Source organism: Gymnogyps californianus, chromosome 12 (genome assembly GCF_018139145.2).
Source record: "Gymnogyps californianus isolate 813 chromosome 12, ASM1813914v2, whole genome shotgun sequence".
In the NCBI taxonomy this organism is placed as follows: Eukaryota; Metazoa; Chordata; class Aves; order Accipitriformes; family Cathartidae; genus Gymnogyps; species Gymnogyps californianus.
Window position 1 is genome coordinate 16,112,928 of NC_059482.1, and position 21,029 is coordinate 16,133,956.

Consider the following 21,029-nt stretch of genomic DNA (forward strand, 5'->3'; position numbering starts at 1 on the left):
GACATGCCATTTCAGGCAGCACAAACATAGAAACTAAAATGAATTTTTACCATACCACACTGTGATAAACGGATGTCATGTTAATTTCTAGAAACCTTCAGAACAGTAAATGTAAGTCTGAAAAATAACGCGCTCCTGGAAAATGTAGGACAGTTGGAATGTGAGGTTAAATGTTGTGATTTATAGCCAGCTGTAGTTTTATGCAGTCTTTGAGTTACATTCTGTTTTCCTTGGGCTGCTGGTTACTGAGGCCTGCTTCCTTGTTGGCCAAAAAGGTAAAAGGAGGGTGGCTCTTCTCTTGAATCTTTCTGGGAGTAAGCTGTTTTTTAAACAACAAAAACTTAAAAATTGGAGTATGCATTTATCTCAAAGTATTTGTTCTTTTTCCCCATTCAGTCATACCCACAACTACCATTTCACACTCCTGAATCCTGCACAGCCTGAAGAAAGACTATTTAATGGTACCCACACTATGGATAGACCTTCAAAGTGCCATACCACCATCCGGTGCCCCAGGAAGCCCAATGGGCAGCCCAGTATGATTGCACAGCATGGGGAGTAACAAACTAGAAAATCACTCCAACACCCCAGCTTTAAGAAGCTCTTTTACATTAAAAGGTAAATCTGTCTGCCTGCCTGCCTAGTAATTATACCAAGATTATCACCATGGTACTCAGGAAAACAGGCAGCTAGGAAGTCCTTGGTAAATTTTACATATATATGTATATATAACTACCCTTTTATTAAACAAAATATTTATATAGTTAAGATATTTTTGAGCCTCATGCTTCCATTCTCTGTGAAGCCTTTACCTGGATATGCACATTTTCACGTTTTATTGTTAACATAAGATTTAAGGGCATATCTAAGGGGTTAGCCAGTGGAACTGGAAGGCTCTCCATGGACTGTGAGTCATTAGCTGCAGCTTACAGCAGCCGAGCACTGAGGTTTATTTGGGGTGGCCTGCAAGCGCCAGAAGGGAGCAGTGCCACAGGGTGTGAGTCTGGCCCTGGTGCATCAGCCCCAAGCTGTCTGTGGTCATGTGGTGTCCCGGGCATCTAGGGTTGCTGTATCATCACCATGCTGGCATGTCACCCCATAACTTTATTTATTAAATAGCATCTTTGCATTTGTTCTTTCTGCACATCCCAACATCCTCAAATGGCTTGAGAGGGCTGTTCAATATATGTGGCTTGGCAAAAAATAAAAGATAGGAAAGAAGATATGATGCTCTCTCTTTCCAAGATAGCGCTGGGTCAACCTCTACACTTGCTCAGTCAGGTTTTTTTCTACACACCTTCCACTTGCAATCACCAGCCAGCACTCCGGCACCGTCAGGCTGTTCACCCATGCACTTGTGAGAGCAATTTCAGTGCACAGATTTAAAGGCTGCTTTTGAAAACAGGTCCGGCAAAACTGACATGTAATTTCCTCAGTAGGGCCAGGCAAAGCTCTTGCAAGCTACTGACAAGCACAAGCATTAGGCTAAATACCTTACAAACACAATTTATATACATCAGGGTTTCTGTGCAAGAAGATGGCGCTGGAGCACAAAGGGCACGAAAGCCAGAGGTGGACACAGCCCACAAGCTTTGTATCTACACAATGCCCCACTCCCTGCGGAGGAGACCAAATTCATTTCACCTCCACACAGCTCTGGGAAGCCGGCTCTGATGGTATTAACGTTGTCCACAGACAAGGCTGGGTCCCCTCACTCCCTGGTGGCGCAGGGCAGCAGCCAGCAAGCGCCGAGGGAGTGAGAGGGTGCGGGTCCAGCCCCAGCCATGCTCTCGGTTCAACAGCTGGCATTTCCTTCGGCAGGAGTGAGGTGAGACTTTTGAAAAGGAGCTTGAAGGAGGTGAGGGGAGCCCCAGACATGGCCCCATCCCTGCTGAGCAACGTGAGTGGAGAAGTCAGCAGCGTGGTACAGCTGTCAGCAGCAGCAACGCCAGGCACCAGCACAACCGCCCACCCACCATGAACTGCAGAAGTCCAGAGGAGAACAGCAAAAACCATGAGCAGCTTAAAAACACGACCTAGGAGGACAGGTTTAATGGTATGACTGTATTTGGTCTACAGGAGAAGAGGTTCGGGGAGGACACACTTACAATCTCCCTGGAGGTAAAGGGTTTTGCAAAGAGGAGCAAACCACTCCTGCTCCAGGTCCAGGGCAAGGACGATGCACTGTAACAGCAGCAGGGGAGATTCGAGCCTGGCATTGAGGAAGAATTTTTCCATTAGAAGCGCAGGAACAAGCCATCTCCAGAGACACTCCAGTCCTTTTCTCTTTATCTGTTTTTCCCTACCAGGTGAGCCAAGGAGCTAGCAATAGTCTAGGTACACCTGGTCCTGTGTCACAGCGGGGAGCCGGACTGAGCTGTTCCCAAGATCCGCTCCAAATCTGCACTCCTGCAGTTATCTGGTCCTAAAGCTTCCCAAATCCTTTCATGTCAAATTTTATCAACACAACTGTTTGACTTTTAAGTGGATAATCCGCTCAGCCCTGCCAAGCAAAGTAGCACATTTGAGAGAGTTACAGGCTCCTCATTCAGGAGTTTTTGAGACTTGCATGTTCATGTGCTTTCTGCATAAGCAGGGTGGCAAAGACAGACAGCACTGTGACGTGAGGGCATTGCCAGCAACGAGCTCCAGAGCTCACCTCACACAATTTACATTTCCCTGCAAAATTCAGGTGCTGCCCCAGGTAGCCAGAGCACCCCACTACCACTGCCTGCCAGGAGCCAAGGCTTCACGAAAGGAAGGGATCCCAAGGTGGCTGGGAGGTCGCATGTGCTCACAGGCGACAGGCAAACATGACAAATCTGGAACAGAGCTGATAAATCTTCCTCTGCATAGACAGCACAGTTTTCTGTTTTGCCTTTGCAAGCTCCAGTAGACCGCCTCTCACATACAGTATAAATGAGTCTGCTTTTTGGGGAGGATCACTGCAAATGAGCTGAGCATCTGGAGCTCCCATGACAGTCAATGGCAATCACAGGCACTTAGCTTCTCTGGAAACGGACGGCGTTTTACCTTTCCTCTCTTAATGGCAAGAAGTTAACAGGGAAACCAAGAGGATAGTCCTTACACCCTCCAAAGTGCATTTACAACCTGATCGACAGGTAGTGGACAGAGAGGACTCCCAGCCCCTGGGTGCCTCCAGCCCCCGGGTACTGGCAGAGGAGGTGCCGCAGCCGTTACTGCCAGCAGTCTTGCTGCAGGAGGGGAGGGCACGCTGCCCACCTGACCCAGTATTTCTCATGGCATGTCACGTTGCCGCTGTTAGCAACCCAGCCCCTGGGCCAGCACGGCCATAGACCTATTGGGCACATCCTGCAGCTTCTTCTAGCTGTGACAGATCTGTTCTAAAAACACATTTCCTCCTTACAGAACTGTTTAGCGGTTCTGAGTAATTATTCCCTGTGATACTATTTTCCATACTTTTAAGAGCCAGTGATTTATTTTACTGCTGTCCATCTATTAGATTTTAATCTCCTCAGGAACACAAGTGCCGAGAAAGGAGATGGTGTAGACTCCCTGTGATTGTACATGAAGCATCGGCAATAAAAACTTGCAGCAAGTTTTCATTTTCTGCTTTCTTGAGCTAAGTTTCTGGAGAACTGACATCCATTTGTCACAAGGCATTATTATGAAGCGATACCTATGAGCGCTGATATTGACTTACTGTCTCTGTGAAATTTCTTCTCCTCTCTTTCTAACAGAGCTGAACACAAAGCTGGCACCGTCTCCAGGGAGCAATTCAAATAAACTTTTAAGCTAGTACCAATGCACCATGCACTTCCCTCCAGGACTGGCAAGACTTCAAGAAACTCGCCAGGAAGAGCTGCGCAAGTGCCACTGTGGAGAGCTGTGAGATGCACTCCCCTCTGATCCAGAGGGGACGATGCTCCGGGGGCCATCATATGATGTCTGGGTGGTGGTCACCCAGGGGATGAGTTATCGCTTTCACCCACATGCAGATCTCCCAGGAAACAGCAAAACACCCTCTGCAGCACAAAAGCATCCTCTAAATTAAGAAATTGAGCTGAAAAAGGGACATAGCATTTTCAGGACATGAAGCCAAAGGAGGCAATTACGCAGCAGAGGGCAGGGCTGGCTCACAGCACACAGATGTGTATTTCCCCCCTTTTTGTATTCGGCAACCCAATGCCTCGGCAGAGGAACAGAAAGCCGAGAGTGGGGCAAACCTAAGCTTGCCATCTGCTCTGGGCAGGCCGGGCTAATTCGGGTGTGTAATGCCCTGTGTCTCCTGCCATGTCCTTCGCGCGGCTAGGCTGCCGTCCCCGGCAGGCAGTGGCCAGGAGCCAGCACACCCGTGCACCAAGAGCCTGTATTATGGAAATGGCAGTCTGCGATCATAGGCAGTCTCCTGCCACAGGGGCGGGAAAAGTTTTGGCTGTCTTTTTCCCTTGTCATCTCTGCCTGCCGTTATCCCTCCTTGTGCTGGAATAAGGAGGTCAGCCAGACCCACACAATTAGAGGAAATTGTATAAGGTTGACCTTGTACCCTGCCAGGTCCTTTCAAGCGTGGGCAGTCTTTATCAGTAGCAGCACAGAAAACACAGAAGAGATGTGCTTATAGGTGGGAGAATGAGATTGTTAAGACATTTTTTCCCCTCACTCTCTACAAACTAAGATAGTACCTCTGCCACTTGGGTGAACTTAGGTTATTCCCACTCATATCTGGCAGCCCATGGTTTCCTCCTTCATCTTGACTTCTGCTATTTTCATTCTGTGATGTCTGTACTTTTGCACTATTGGGAGTGGATTGTGTGTGGATCACTAACTTTTGGACAGGTCAGCTATCTCAGCCTGAGCACCACTAGATGGATACTAATAAGAGGAAACGAATACATCAAAGAAAATTCTCTCTTTTTCTCCTCATATCCCTCTCCCAGGCACGCTGCTTTCTTCTGCTCTTGTTGTTGCTGCCCTTTCTCGCTCTGCGTTTATGCTCTGATTTCTGCAGATGGTGCTGTACCAAGAGGTGAAGATTGACTTTTTAGGTCTGCTGGAACTACACGAATGAGCCCGTGTGGAGCCTCCTCTTCAAAAGGGACGATGTAAAAGAGATAATGGATGCTACAAACTGCACACAAAATTTAACAAAACAATAAGAGCTGTGGCTGTTAGGAGACAAGTGACAGCGCTGCGGGGAATGCATCGGTGGAGTGTGGAAGTGGCTGTTTGAAGGAGAGATCTAAACCCTGGAGCGCATAGGGGCCTCCAGTTCAATTAAGTCATTTGACAGCTGGACGTGGCTGTAGCTAATATTTGGCCCAGATGGATCTAGATAAGCATACCATGTTCGTCACCTCCTTGGCAGAAGATGAGGTGCAGGAGCCCTGTAAGAGCTGAGCAAACACTCCTTCATTTTGTACAGCTTTAGGAGACCAGAGAATGGAATCCTGGAGGGTCGCTGTGGTTGCTACAACAGTTTTTCTGAGGACATTGTCCAAACGTAAGATCAATTCCCCTTTAAGTAGTGGAAGCTGGTACAGGGCATGACTGACCATTATGTCCATAACAACTGCATACTTGCCCTACCTGCCAACAGACTGTATGTAACTCAACCCAGTGACACTAGTGAGTTGGTTATGCAGAAGCGTTGGGGACCAGAGTCTCTCTGGCCACACTCATTGCAACTGGAGACATGCACGTGTCTCAGCTGCATTGGCATCGTGGTCTCTGAGGGCCTAATTTGGCTGGCAAAATCTTTGCTACCAATGGCAGTCCCTGAAAAGGAATCGCTCCAGCCTGACTGCCCGGCTGGCTCACAATGGCCACAGTTAGGAAAACACATCCCTTTACCAGTAAAAGGAGTAAATCGGATTTGGAATCAGCAAGATACAATAAACCTGGATTCCCAAAACCCTGTTTCTGCAGTGCCGGCACTTTGAGGACTTCCAGGGCAAAAAGCAAGTATCTCCCACGGCAGAAGGACTGCGCTGGGTGAGAGCTCCTGTTTCTGCTGCACTGGCAGATTACAGGAGACCAGGCTCTAAAGCTGAGAAATTTGGTGGTTTGGACCTGTGAATTCAAAGTAGTTGGGCCCTGGGAGCTTTGTGGAAGTCTACCTGCATCGGGACCCAGGATGCTTTCCTAAAGCAGTTTGGTTACCTTCTTTGGAAATACATGAAGCCAAAAATTCCCCACATGGCAAAGGTCTGCCAGGCCACCGAGCATTTGGTATGGCCTGGGGAGAAGGGTGGCAAACCTGCTGATTTCCAGCAGCAGAGTCAGTTTGTGGGGTAGTTAAGGACGCACAGAACACTTGCCTAACCCCTTCCTGATCTCCTGGCTTTTGCTTTTTCTTTTTTTTTTTTTCCTTCCCCAATTTAAGCATCAGCCGTAAGAACAGTGGTGTGGCACAAGGAATAAAGATACATGAACTCCACCCAGACCAACCCAAAGTGCTCACCCTGCCTTGGCCACATTATTAACAGGCCTAGGCACAGCAAGCAGTTGCTGGGAGGTGCTGTGATCTGCAAAGGAGCCCTGAGACATGGCCCACATCAGAGAGATCTTCCCAAGCTTGTGATTAGACACAGTGGAGAGAAGCAAACCAGAAGTGCATGACAAATTAATGGCTTTGCAATTTGTCACTACAGCAATGAGAGTTTGGGTATGCAGACCAGGCTGCCTGGTACCAGCCTCAAGGCACTCTGGGCAGATAATGTGTGCAACATGTTCTTGAAAGACACAGACTTTCAGAAATAGCTTTCAGATCTGTTTTCAAAAACTGTAAGCCCTTATTAAACTAATTCTTCTTCTAATTAATTAAGCATCATTTGTATTATCTTAGCAAACAAGTGAGTGCAGAAACACCAAGGTTCAGTGACTAGTTGCTTCCTAAGCTCCTTTATGCACAGGGTATTTGTTTAAAGCTGTTTTAATGGCCACACCTGCCTGTGCTAAGTAAAACGGAATGATCCTTCCATTAGTGCAACTCGGAGATGCCATCTCACTTGTGGTTTCCGTTTTTCAGATGCATTAATAACTACAGCCCATATTAAATCCCAGCATCAAGGACTCGCTCCAGGTCCGGTTATTAACAAGCCAGTGGGAAGCTCTGCCGACTCCTGCAAAGACAGCCTGACCCCTGCACATGGAGGCAGCGGGAGATGCACCCAGGACTGGTCCATGCAGCCCTGTGCCCCTGGGCCACTGCTGGGGATGGGAGCTGGCTGTCTGCTGGGGCAAGCTCGGGCATCTCCTCCCAGGGCTGCACATCACCTTACAGATATCAACAGGCAGCATGTATATAATTCTATATACACGGGTCAAATGCACGTGTGACCTGCGGCAGCGCAGGCTGGCAGGGGCACGGTCGCGGGTCAGGGCACCAGCTGCACTCCCAAGGAGGACACTGCCAGCACATCCCGTGGCTGTACGCTGGTACATCCGAAAACCTCATGCCCGTGCTGAGGCTGGCCAAGCAGCCAGTCACCAGCTCATGCTGCGGCCGCCTGCCATCACCCACTTCAGCACAACAGCCCAGCAGCCCCAACCTTTGCTCCGTGCTCTCGGCTCATGTTTGGGTTTCCAAATACATGTTTCATGCAGTATTTCAAAGACTAAACACCAGCCACCTCTGACACCGCTTGTCTTTAAAACCTCATTTGATATTTGTATGTGGGGCTGTATTTTCCCTGGTGGTTGTACCGAGAAATTACGGTAGATTTAAATTTTTCCAACGCAATTATTTTCCTGAATGTTTTCTGCTAGCTGAAAAGTAGTACGTGGGGAAAAAAGCAACAACAAAAAAATCAAAATCCTAAAGACACTGGGTCAGGAAACATCCTCCCGCATGGAAGGGTGGTCCCACCCTTGTGCTGAGGAGCACACAACCACCCACCCACAGCAGATGTCTCAGCCCATCCATCTTCCTTCGGTCGTGATCTAACACTGCTATTGCACCAAGTGTGAAATTGGGATACCACCGTTTGCTGAAGGTGATGCCCAACTTTGTCAACAGCACTGGCGAAAATGTTTCCACCTCCAAAATTTTTCTGTGCACATCAATCCTTCCTGCCCAAAGCAGGGAGGTCCATGCTGTTTTCCAAACATCTCTGGGGAGAGATGAGGCAGGTAGAGATGTGCAACCTGAAATGATTTTGGTGCAGGTGCCAGGGAGACCTTATGAGGACTGGACCTCAGATGAAGAACCGTCTCTGATCCCCGCAGTACCCGCAGGAAGCATGGCTGGCCTCAGCTGTCACCATGCCGCCAGGACAGGCTGCCAGCCACCACAGTCCCTCATTGCTCAGGCAGAGACAAGCCAAAACTGATGAAAACTAACCCAGACCACTTTGCCCCAAAGCAGCATGGGAACACTCATACATTCCTGTACGCCATTGGGGCCCCTCTGGGGGAGTGAAGGGACATCAAGGAGTAGGAACATTGTCCCCACTGCAAGGAGATGTCAGCTGGGATTTGCCCCCATCCTACCAAGCCATAGCTCACCATTTCTAGCAGTCGTTTTTGGACGAATTGGCCATCTTGGGGCTGCCCGCAGCAAGCCCCTGCATCCTGCCGAGCCCCCGCGGTGGTACAGCCCTCCTGCCGGCCCATGCTTGGCCACCCCCGCGTCTCCGAGCTCTCTCCGTTTGCTAACATCCCCATTAGCTGGTAATGACTAACATTTAGAAAACATATTTCCTCCCACATGGTTCCAGAGGGGTTTGCAAACTGAGCGACAAGAGCTCGGCGCAGGGACTGCTCTGCTCTCTGGGGCGAAGTGCCGCGGCAGCTCCAGGGTGCACCACAGCCCAGGAGAAGCCCCACGCACCAGCACTGCTGTGGGACAGTGCTGATGCCAGCAAGGGGCTTGGCACCAGGGACAGATTCCTGCATGCAGAGCCACCCCTGCAGGGGACATAGCCCCCAGATCAGGCCAGCATCTCCCAGGCATCAGCGGTCACTTGTGTCCCCAGGCAGCACTGCATGCCGGCATGGTCAGTTCCCAGTGGGTGAAGGCTGCCCAGGGACCACCAGCACCATGGGGGGCTTTGCACCACCGGCACCCACTGCCCCACACCTGCCGTGGGGGCTGGGAAAGCTGGTGAGACAACAACTGTGACAAACTTCTGCTACTTTCCTAATTTTCTAAATGTTTGGCCATTAAGCGTTTATTTCAAATTCCTTGCCACGGAGTCATTACGCATTCAGGTGGAGAGGAAAGTGAGCTCCGCAGGAGGCTGACAGTAATTCTGCATTAGTTAAGCATTAGCTGACAGATGTATAAAGCAAAGCCATTACTCCCGTCAGCCGCTCTGCCCCAACTCCTGTCCCTATTGTGGGGCTCCTCCAACCAAAAGCTCCAGAGTGCCACATAAACACGGGGACGAAAGCCTGGCAAGAGGGGGGGTCAGTCGTAATTAGAGGTGAATGAAAGTGAGGGGAAGGATTTTGTCTGGAACACAGTTTGGCAAAGTGTTACTGTTGCATTTATTTATTTCAATGCTTTTTGGCTGAAGCAATGTTGCGGATATAAACCTTTCTGAATGCACACGGGCCATTTAGAGTGGGCATGCCAGAAGTGATGCTTACATAGACTTCAGGTTGCTAAATATTAAACAAATTTGAGTTTTTGAAATTGAGCCCATTAGTAATGATACTGTAAAACCGCAAGAACTCCCTAGAAAATTTCGCCTCCAAATAGCTTTGACTAAATCACTTACTACATACTAATCATTAAGTACTATTAATAGGAAAAGAAATACATGAAGAGATCACTGGGTACAGCCAGGATCCAGAATTGTATAAAAGATCAATGCTGCTTTTCTGCAGAGTAAACTTTAAAAAACATTAAATATGTAGATAATTAATGCAAATTACAATTCCCTATGATTACTGTTGTTGGGTGCAAAATCAAAGATAAATGGAGTAAAAAATTAATTCTCTGTGGTATTTCTGTACCCCTCCATCATCAGCCTGTCTGAGCCCTGCACAAGCCTGAGCACTGTCCCGTCACCAGAGACAGAGACCCTGCAGTTAAGAAACATGCTGAGGGCTATCAGGAAGAAATTTCCAGGGCGGTAGAAAATCAAACTGGTGTCTCAGACAAGTCCTTGTCTGACAGGCAGACCAAGTCTTAGACAAGTCCTTCCTATCGCATGCTATTTAATACAAAATTATGTCCAGGAACCTAAATAGCATGTTATGAAGTGCTTAAAGATATAATAAGACAAAAAAACCCCACAGCCCTCTATTCTTGCTCTTTACCAGATGATGTCCATGTTAAAAGCTTTTGAACAAGCAAGTGCAAAGATACAGTGGGAACAGGACCCACACTCCCTGTGTGTCAGTCTGTGTGAGGTCCCCTCCAAGCACAGAAAATAAGGTTCAGGAAGAATTAAAATTTACCACTCTCTATGATCCTGATGAGACTCAGCTGAATACTTATTTTCAAACATCTGAACAAGATCTGCTGAAGTTTCAGTGCAATTAATTCCTCCTGGTACGAGTTCTTGCTATTTTTGCCCCCAATACTGTCACTGCTGTGCAGTTTCAGTCCTTTCCCTCTCTGTGGACAGACAGTGTCAGCAGTGAAGATGTTTCCCTTTAACGCACCTCAGAATAGCTTTTGTCTGCTTTTAGTTTCTTCCACAAATGGGCCATACGACAAGAGGGAAGCGAGGATGGCGGGCGCAGCACGCGAGCGGGTGGCGTCTCGGTGGCTGCGTGTGCCTGAGCCCCCCAACAGCGCCCGGCCGCCTGCAGGGCTGCTTTGGGGGTGTTCTGCCCCAAGTCCAGCAGCTCAAGCCAAAACAAACCCTTTCTGTGAACTAATAGCAGAGGAGAAAAGAATAGTGAATTTTGAGAACCAGAAACCTCCTATTGTATCTCTTCAGTTTTAAGTTTAAATCTAACTCACAGATGAAAGATCCTATAAGCCCATCGTTCCCTTTCGGATCTGCATGGAAAGGCACAGAACAAAGTTCACACCTGCTGGACTTTCTAACAGTCCTGCAGTGCTTCTTGCCCAACACACGAAGCCTGTCTTACCTTCTCTCTCTCCCACCCCACCTTTAACTACTTGGACATCACCCACCTTTTAATGACCGGCTTCAATATTTTATTGCCCTGTACTGCTTTCTGTTAAGCCATCCTTTATCATTTCCCTCCTGCCCGTTAGATGCTCCTCCTTAATAAATTATTAAAGCATGTATTTAGATCACAGAAGCAAAGAAATTAGATTACATTGATCCACAGCAATTTGCTCCCACACTGTTTCTTCATAACAGAACATCCCTGCCATGCTTCATTCACATCAGACCTCACCTCACCTCCTCACTCTCACCTCCAACATTTTCATCAGCTCAGCGTGTGGGTAACCTGGGAGCCAGGGTGGGCACAGGGCAGGGGGCACCCTGTGTGGCGGGGATGCTCAGGGGCTGGCATGGCCATGTCCCCGCTGGGTGGGTGCTTTGCAGGATGAAAGGAGGCCCCCACAGAGGGGTTATCAAACTTGAGAAGGGGTATTTCCTCTTTCTTGCATTCCTTTTCTCTTTGGCAGCGTTTTTCTTAAGGAGACCAGATGGATTTTTAATTATTTTCAAGACTTTCGTGAAATACCAATGTCTCCATACAGCCCTGCGCTGGCACGGGCAGCTGCGGTACCCTCCCAGGGACAGTGTGCCACTGCAGGCCTGTGATGGTGGCAGCATAACCATGTCCCACAGCACTGCGGTGGGGACAGGCAGCTGTGGAAGGGGCTCCCAAATGCAAATGTGTCAGGAAGAGATTGTAAGGAAACTTCTATCCATTTTTATCCATAGACAAAAAATTTTTAACCCCCCTCCCTGCCCCTCCCAAACCTGTTCCTTCTCCAAAACACTCCAGTTATCCTGCTGTGTCACTTTTTTGACACAACAATTTACTTTCAAACGGAAACCAGCAAAACAGCCAGAGAAGTGTCACCTGCAGGGTACCACAGATAAACACCACCAGTACCAAAACCAGCCTGCGCCTCCAGGGAGCTTGTAGTTCTGCCATCAGGAGGGGTCGAGGTACCCCATCCCATGGGGAAAGGCTGTGACAGGCAGGCAGGGGCGACCACCGGAGCCCCCCGGCTCTTCCTACACAGGACTGGGGTCCGCACAGAAGCTGAGGAGCACAGCTGAGCCCAGCACTGGCTCCCGAGTGGGGCACTGCCCTGCTGGCTAATTGCAGACAACACACAACACAGGCAAAACCCACTTAGCTTAAACAACTTGCCTCTGTGGGGAAATTCATCTGGATCCAGCTCAGTGTATTCAAAGCAGAATAGCTATTTCTAACCAACTGAATCCATTATCAACCTTATTCCAAGCTCTAAAATTAGCCCAGGCTGAAAGTACAAATGAAGACTAACATTAATCAGGTAACTCGGTTTGTGTCTAAGCACAGGAGGTGACTTTGCACACCAGTGAGACAGAGGATTGTTTTCCACAGTGAAAAACTATTGCACTTCTGAGGGGATGCAGTTTCCCAGGGCAGACAGAGCCAGGACATTGGCATGAGGCACCCTGCTCTGCCCAGGCCAGCACATGGTACACCAGCAGCATAGGAAGGTCCTGCCTTTGTGGGACTGTGGTGCCAGGTCTTGGCCCTTTGCAAGGGGGATGCTGGATGTGTCAACCTCCCCAGCAGCCCCGGTGCACCCCTCGGCCAGGTGACCTCCCAGCCACAGCCATGCTCCACCCTGTAGAGAAAGAAGCAGGTATTTTTCTCCTAAGACTTCTCAGTTCCCCAATAAGATATTAAAAGGGATCAGTTTCGTTATCAAAATTGGCAAGAATAATCGCACAGTTCTACAAAATAGCAGCAGCCAGGGCACCTCGCTTGCACAGAGCCTAGCACCATGTGGCTGGCTGCCCTGCACAGCACTCACGCTGCAGAGCCTGATAACACTAATTTTGTTAGCTTCCCATATCAAAAAAATGAAACTAAACTCTTTCCTTCAGAGTCTCATTTGAGGCTTGCAAGCAAAGAGTTTTCAAGTCTGCTTTGTCGCTGTGGGAAGGCAGGAGAGCGCCCAATGTGCAAAGGGGACTTTTCTAACTCAGGGAAGTTTGGAAAAAAAAACCAGCTGTTTAAGTGCTGTCACATTTATCAAATCTTTCAGTAGCATATTTGGGAGATTGTGAATAGACAAGCCAGCCCGTGTTTGCTACGTATTATCATTGCAAATCAAAGTAACACACAATTTTCTACAGGTTCTGTAATGTCTAGGTGGGTGCAGTGCTTTTTGCACAGGAGGTGTTATGCTCCTGGATACCCACCGGTTGGTCCCACTGCCCCTAAACACGGGGGTCGCCCCTCCGGGGCAGGCTGGGGCAGCGGGCAGAGGCAGGGGTGTTTGTTTCTGATTTTGAGGCATTTTTGTCTGCTTGTTTCTCAAACTCAGAGGCAGCTGGCAGAGAGCATTCCCCTTTCTGACCCAAATCCATGTCAATGTTTGAATGGAAATTTCCACCTTTTTAACCAAATTTTTCATTTCATTACATGTTCTTGTTTATAAACATTCCAGGTAGGAAGCAGAACAAAGAAACAGCAAGGAAACCCAGAAACAACTTTCTGCCCCTCTCCTCCCCAGTTCAGCTACGCAAGCTTTCAGTGGCAGAACAGAGACGGAGGACAGATGCAGAGATAGACGACCTTTAATTTTCCCCAGATAAAACAACTTTAAATCAAAACTCCAGTTTTAATCGAGTGAGGGCTGGTGACTCTCCTAGCCTCGTGGTATTACTGAGCCTTCCTGCGCCTCTTGCTGCCGAAGCACGGGTGCGGGCTGCTGCAGGAGCACAGCCTCCGCAAAGCTGCTCCTCTGTGCCCTGCCTGAAGGCTGCGGCCCCCGTCCAGCTCTCGCCCATCGCACCCCTGACCCACCACGCACAGCCCCGGCTGTTCGGATTGCTGCTTTCCAACATACAGGAAGGGGACTGTGCGAGATACCGCTCAGTCTGGGGAAGAAAGTGCTGTCATGCAGCTCTACTTTTCCTTTCTGTTCTTTTCCTCAATCATCTGCCAGAACAGGCTTCATACTGAATGGATAAAAATACTGTACAATACAGTACTTATACAAATCGGTATCAGTGAAATGATCAAGAAGAGCATATTTTTCTGACATAAACATCCCGACCTACATGACAGCCATCCCGACCTAGCTGAGCAAGACTCAAATGCATTACTTTAATTTCTCTCCTTGCTTCCCCCCCGCCTTCCCCTTTTTGAAAGCTTCCAGAAGCAACTCCGACCTACAACGCCAGGGTCCCACCCGTCTGCCGCCAGCACGGGTCTTGCTGAGCCTGCCTTCCCCGCGCCCTGTGCTGGCCTGGCCAACCCCCGCCCGCGCGGACACCCTTCGAACAGTCCTGCCGGGAAAAATAAGGTCTTAACACGCGGGATTTAAAGCCACGCCGGCAGCGCGGCCCTGGGCCCCCCCCGCTGCCGCCGGCGCGACCGCCCCGCTGCCGCCCGCACCCCGCGGCGGCTCCGCCCCCCCGCCCCGCCGCGCGCTCCCCGGTGCGCCGCTGCCCCCTGGCGGCCAGAGGCGGCACCGCCGCAGCGCTCCCCGCGGAGGCAGCGCTGGCGGAGGGGCCGTGGGGCGCTGGGGAAAGAGGGGGGATTAACGCTGCGAACACCGGCACTGCTCGGCCCGTCCAGGGCCAGGCCTGGGAAGAGGCTTGCGGGGCCAGGGAAGGAGGCACAGGGAGCGGGGTTCTCCTCTTTGTCCAGCTGTGAGGGGACTTCCCCCTTCCCCAGGGCTGCATCCGCGGGCTCTGGAGAGCCAGTACACCCACGCACGGATCTCTGAGGACACGGGTGGTCTCTGGGTTTCATGCAGGTATCTGTCTCCACCAGCAACAGCTGAGGCAACTCAGCATCTCTGGGCTTTCTCAAACCCCTGAGGTAAAGCCGAGCCCACACAGGTGCTGCTCCAGCCTGGGAATGCCTATCAAAAACTTTTAAAATAACCCTCAAGCTTCCCATTTGTCCTTACAAGCCACTCACATCTCTCATTCGCTTTAAAGTCACAGCTTTCCTAACGCTCACAGCCCCTTCCCACAAAGCTGGAAAACTGGTACCAGGGCCCCTGCAAGCAGGTCAGCCAGAGGAAGCAGAGCACAGAGAGGTACGTTTGTGGGTGAACAACTTAAAAAGTCACGGAGCAGAGTCTGGTGTAGAAAGGGCTATTTTTCCCTTCCCTCACCCCTTACATCACTGCTTTAGGACTCAAGGCATGTGGCATCACTTTGAAGGAAAGGCTCAGCACTGAAGAAAACAAAGGCACTGAAGGAACTGATCAGCAAGCTCAGGAGAGGTGCAACAACCCTGACAGGAAAGGCAGGAGCTGCAGGCAGAGGCACTAGCTGTGATGGCTAACCAATGGCAGGAGTAATTAATAACACCACCTCAGCTATTGCCAGGGATGTAAACCCAGAATTGTTGGATTATTTACTCTGCCCATTCTTCTAGATGACTTCTCTAAAGCAATTAACCCCTTGGAGCTCTAAACTGTAGAAAAAGCATCAGAGAAACCAATGTACCAACAGTGGTTTTGCGAAGCCCCTACAAGGACAGAAGAAAAAAAAAAAAAAGAAAAAAGTTGTTGATTCAATGGGTAAACCTCTGGAACTTGGGGCACATTATATCCTTGTCAGCAAGGGTAAAAAGCTTCCCAGTTATTAGATGTTTTTCCTCTGCCAAGGTACCTGGACACTCATATCACATCCAATCATCTTTTTGTGAGAAAAATCAATCTCTTAAAACTTAACAGCACAAGGCTTGTTTTCACAGCCACAGCTCATTTCTGTGGTCTCTAATAGGCTCCCAATGTATCTCCAAACCCTCCCTAAAACATGAACTCAAACCAGGCAATTCTAGTATTTTTTCTCCGAAAACAGCACCAGTAAAAGTGTTCTCCCTTCTGCTAATGGAACCAAAAGAAAAATAAGCCATGCAAGGATTGTATTTATTTCTTTCACTGCAGCACAGCACTAAGTCTTCCAGCTGCAGCTCCAAAGCACCATCTCCCACCTGAAACAAAACTTGCCTTCTTCGTACCCAGATGTGCGGCAAGAGCCAGCTCTTGCCTGTGGCTGTGTTTGCTGATTGAGTCCACTTAGCCAACCGAGTCAGACAGAAACAAAGTCTTTGTTATTTACTACCTTGCTGCTTCGCTGTTTGAAAGTTTTGCCAGAAAAAGGGTTTCTATCACTTAGAAGTGCTCGATCTACAGCAGACAGGCTGTGCTTGGCTTGACAAACCAGCTCATCCTGCCCACAGCCTGTCTCTGCATCCAGCCTTTCCACACAGTTGTCAGTAGCAGAAATTTCAGTAAGATTTAACCCAAGAGCCCAAATACTTGCAGCGAAAGATGAAGAGGATTGAAACCTCACAGCTTCCATGAGAAACAAGTTATCTGCTGTTGCAATTTCAGTGTAGCTCACAAGAGGCAGCAGATACATTTCCAAGAAGAGTTTCTACTTCATTCATCCCATTTGCATTAAGTGTCTTGCATCAACGCATCTAATTAGTTCACATAAATTACACAATCTAGCGCTCTTCCCTCCAAAAGTCAGAGAGAAGACCCAAGCAGACGTTACTAAACTGTTCCACAGCTGGTTTGCACTGAACTGCATAGGAAATTGCTACTAAAGTAACACAGTAAAGCAATACTGCTACTAAATAAAGCAATACAAAGATGCTTCTGTTTGCTTTTCATACCCTAGGAAGCCTCACAAAGCTTTATGGATGCAGAACAAAGTGTTCAGGCATTAGGACATGTCTGAGTTGAAGGTGTATGGTCCACCACGAGGTCTCTCCAACACTCATGTGTAGTATGGCACATCCTCCGATTACAAGATTGCATTTTTAAATAAAGACATACCACTCCTCTAATTGAGTGACTCTGATACGGAGCAATGCATCATTTTATTTACCATCAGGGTGGGTTTTGCTTTTTTACTACAGGGAGTATAACTGAGGGAGTGCCTTTGGTTACCACCCAGCATTTAGCACACACTGCACGCAGCCTCCTGTTTCCCTCCAACTTTTCTCTGACATTTGTCCCTTGACACTGAGGTTTGTGGTACCCATTGCCAGCATACCAAATTGGGTACTCAAAATAAAGAATCTTTACACAAACAGGACCCAGTTACAGAAACCTTTTACACAGTTTGCCTAAAGTTATACGGACAGGCAAGAAACTCCAGGAAGAGCATTGTGATTTTTGTGATCTCTCAGCTCTCAGGTTTAACACAGCCTTAGAGGATTAGAGTTTGTTGCTGACTTTTACCTATGAGGAGCCTTCCAACTTCTGCAACACCCTCTGCCTTTATTACATAAGGCAGCTTTGATTTTAAAACACTCCAGATATATTGGGACAAACATCCCGCGCAAATAAGTGAACAATGATCAAACACAACAGAGGACAACCATAGCTAAGGAATACAGCCTAATCATCATACACATCAGGGATGGGATTGAACTGGAGCCTCAGTTCAGCGTCTTCTAAATTTTTGATATTGCAGCTTTAGCATTGTTAATGTAGCCCAAATACATAAAACCAGCACTAAACACAGGTTACATACCTTAAATCAATCAGAACTCAACAGTTTTCAGTTACTGATAGTTGAGTCTAAGATTTACCCAAGAAATCAGGAATTATAATTAAAGGATGCTAGAATTTGGCAGTAAGCATTTCTGAATGATTAGCTCTCACTGAAGGGATATTAAGAAGCTGCTAAGGCATCAAAGTAGCTTAAGTACTGTCCAGCCAATGCTATATATCATTTCATTCATAACAGACCTGAGAACAGAAGTTTTCTTCCCTCCACACGTTCCACTTACATCCCCAACAGTGTTACACCCCATTAAACACTATAAAAGGATGATGAGGAAGAAGTACCAAAGAGGAAAATACCCAATAAAATATATACTTTTACAAACATCATCAGAAAGTTTACAACACACAAATGAGCACAAAAGAAAGGATAAAGGCTTTAGGCTCACACCATTTATTCAGCCCACAGACCAAGGAAAACCAAGCACCATGTAAATAACTTATTATCACAAGAGGAAACATCTTCCCTAGTGCTCACACAGCATTCATCTTTAGCAAAACTCATTTAAAAAAGCAAACTAAAAACATGTCAAAGTATTTGTGTATGCCCAACCCTAAGTATCACAGGTAACCATGAAAAAAAGTTTGAGAAAGAATACAGAATTAGTAAATGCTTAAGAACTATCTGAAAACATTAAAATAGTTAATCATCAATCTTCCATCAACATGCACTCAGACAGTAAAGCAACAGCACTCATCACTCAGCAATTAACAAGCCAACCAATATTTGTATTTTTCAACACATCTGTTACTACGACCAAAGTTTATTGCCACTGTACCAGTCAGATACATAACCCCTAGCCTTCCTACTCACGCTCTGCATTTGAAGAACACTAGAAGCCACCTTCATAAACCAATAACTTTTCTTTCTCAATCCCACAGCTCGTGTGAGTGCTTGAGGGGGACTGAGCAGACAGGTATCCCCACAGCCCACCCAGGATTCACACCATGCCTGGGCACCACAAGGCACAGAAACAGCTAAGCTCACTGTGCCCAGGTTTTACACACAGCCTTTTAACAATATGCAGAAGCAAAACTGCATTAATTGAAGCCTGCTTTTGCAGTTTATAGATTACTTTAGACAAATGTATCATGAAGAAGCTCTTACCTGCAGCAGGACCCTCCTCCCGACACACTGCCAGCAGCAGGCAGACCTGCCAGGTGGAGCAGGTGAGCTGCCCGGCCCTGGCACAAGGCTCACCTGCCCACCACTAGCTGCCAGCTGGTGAAGCAACAGGATAAAAGAAAACACAGGCAAAGGGAGCAGTGCACTTTCCTCCCCGGTCTGCAGTGGGTAGAGAGCAGGCCACACTGGTTTTGCCCATGGAAGTAAAAGGCAAAGCGAGGGCACTGTTTCCTCCCCCTCAGCTGGGCTGCAGCAGCTCCTGGGCTCTCTGTGGCACTTTGATCTGCTCAGGCAGGAAAGCAGCTTCAGATGCCTCTTCGCCCTCCACGATTTGTGTTCAGTTCCCAGGCTCCTGGTGAAGGACTGGCAGCAAGAGCTGTTTTCCCCCCCTCAGCAGCTCTGACCAGCAAGGCACAGTGCAGCCGCCAGCCAGGGAGCTGGGCAGCCTCCTGCTCCCTTCACCAACGCTCCTCTTCCCGCCTCTGTTGCCTTAGGTGCATGGCACAAGGGAAAGTATCAGACTGAAACACAGCCACGATGTTGGTACACCACAAAAAGGTTATAGGCCCCAAAATACATATTCTAAATGAGGAACTCACTTTCTCTTACCTTGGTTATTCAAACTTTGCCAGACCTCTGCCGAACGACTACAGCTCAACGTTTTCATTTACTCCAGATACAACATTTAAGTTCAAAAGCAGGTCAGAGTAGCACCGGTGTTTGAAAAATACTTTAAATCCAAGTTTTCTGTCAGAAAAGTAAATCCAGCTAAAGATGTAAGAGCGCAAGATGAAAAATACAGTGCCTTTAAAATATATCACCACACGAGCCCTGAGGACATCTAAATCAACCGTAGTACTGGTGATATGAAAAGCATTCAATAATTCAAGCACTCTGGGCCACATGTCAGCCTTAACTACAGATGAAAGTTATCTTTCCTTTTTCTACTTGATCACTGGAGCAGGATTCTGGTTAAAATCTCATCTGATATGTTTTCTTCTTTGTAAAACACGACATAGGCCTCAAGTGACTACTGCACAACTAAGCAGTTCAGAAAATAAACAGCAGATTGATGAAAGGATGCATTGAGAGTGATTTGGTGTCCACAACACCCCTCCTGTGGGCCTCTGATGCCAGCCACGCTTTGTATTTATTCCCATCCTCAGGTGCAATATGAAGTTTTGAAGACCAGGAGACAGACAACTGGTAAAGTTTGTCTTCTCCACCCCTGGCCTCAGCAAGCCGGCTGTTTCATGTAGCCCTACATTCCACACACAACCAGTAGCTCTGAGAACAGACACACCTCCAGAAACTCACAGGTGACTAAAAAATGAGCAGCAAAAGCAGTTAAGTGGGAATTCAAACTCACAGCCAGCAGCCTAACTCTGTACTGGAGCGGTTGTTCTCCCACACCTGAGGAGGCCCCTCCCCTCTGGGCTACACTGCATGGCGGCAGCAGGCAGCATCCACCCCTGCCAAGGGACTCATGCTTCGCCTGCATGGCGGCCAGCTCTGGGACACTGGTTCAGTTCAGTAACAGAGACAGATCGACTGGCTCCCCTACACCATGCCTCAACGACTGGGCCACTACTTCTGTAAGGGAAGCAGTATCAGCTGTTTTAAAATGCAGTAGACTTAAATATTTACCTGTTCAAGGTTCAGTTTGCCTTTTTCTTTACTCACCTGTATGGTGCTGCACATCATCACTCTGTTCTTGCACGCTCCTCAGTACTGTGAACATTTGTTAAGGACCATTGGCCTTTTTAACTAGTTTAAAATTAAGCATACCTCAACCCAAACACGTCATTGAAGGAGAAACAAGCATTTTTATTTGTCTGTAATAAAGTTTAAGACCACTTCCGAGAGTCTGCAAATAGCAGGTCAATGAAAGGAGTAAACTACTTTAAGCTGCTCAGAAGTTTCCTCAGGAAAATAAAGTCAAAGTTCACAACTCATTTAGTTGACAACATTCTACAAGGCTTGGGTTTGGGTTTGTGTTTTGCGGGGGGAGGGGGTTTGTTTTTGCTGTTTGTTTTGGGTTGGTTTGGTTTTTTGCTGTATTTAAATGAGTGAAGTTTCAAACATGATTTCCTTTGTGCACAGGCATGCTGAGTTTAGAACTTTTGGGTTTTATTTTTCTCTAATTTTACATCAGTAAGACTACTAACTTAAACCTAATTCTCTTAAAAAGTAAACATCCACAGAAATGCCCCACTTGTATCCAAATGGAGGTGTAAACTGGTTTTGCCTTGGTTAGCTCCCTTAAAT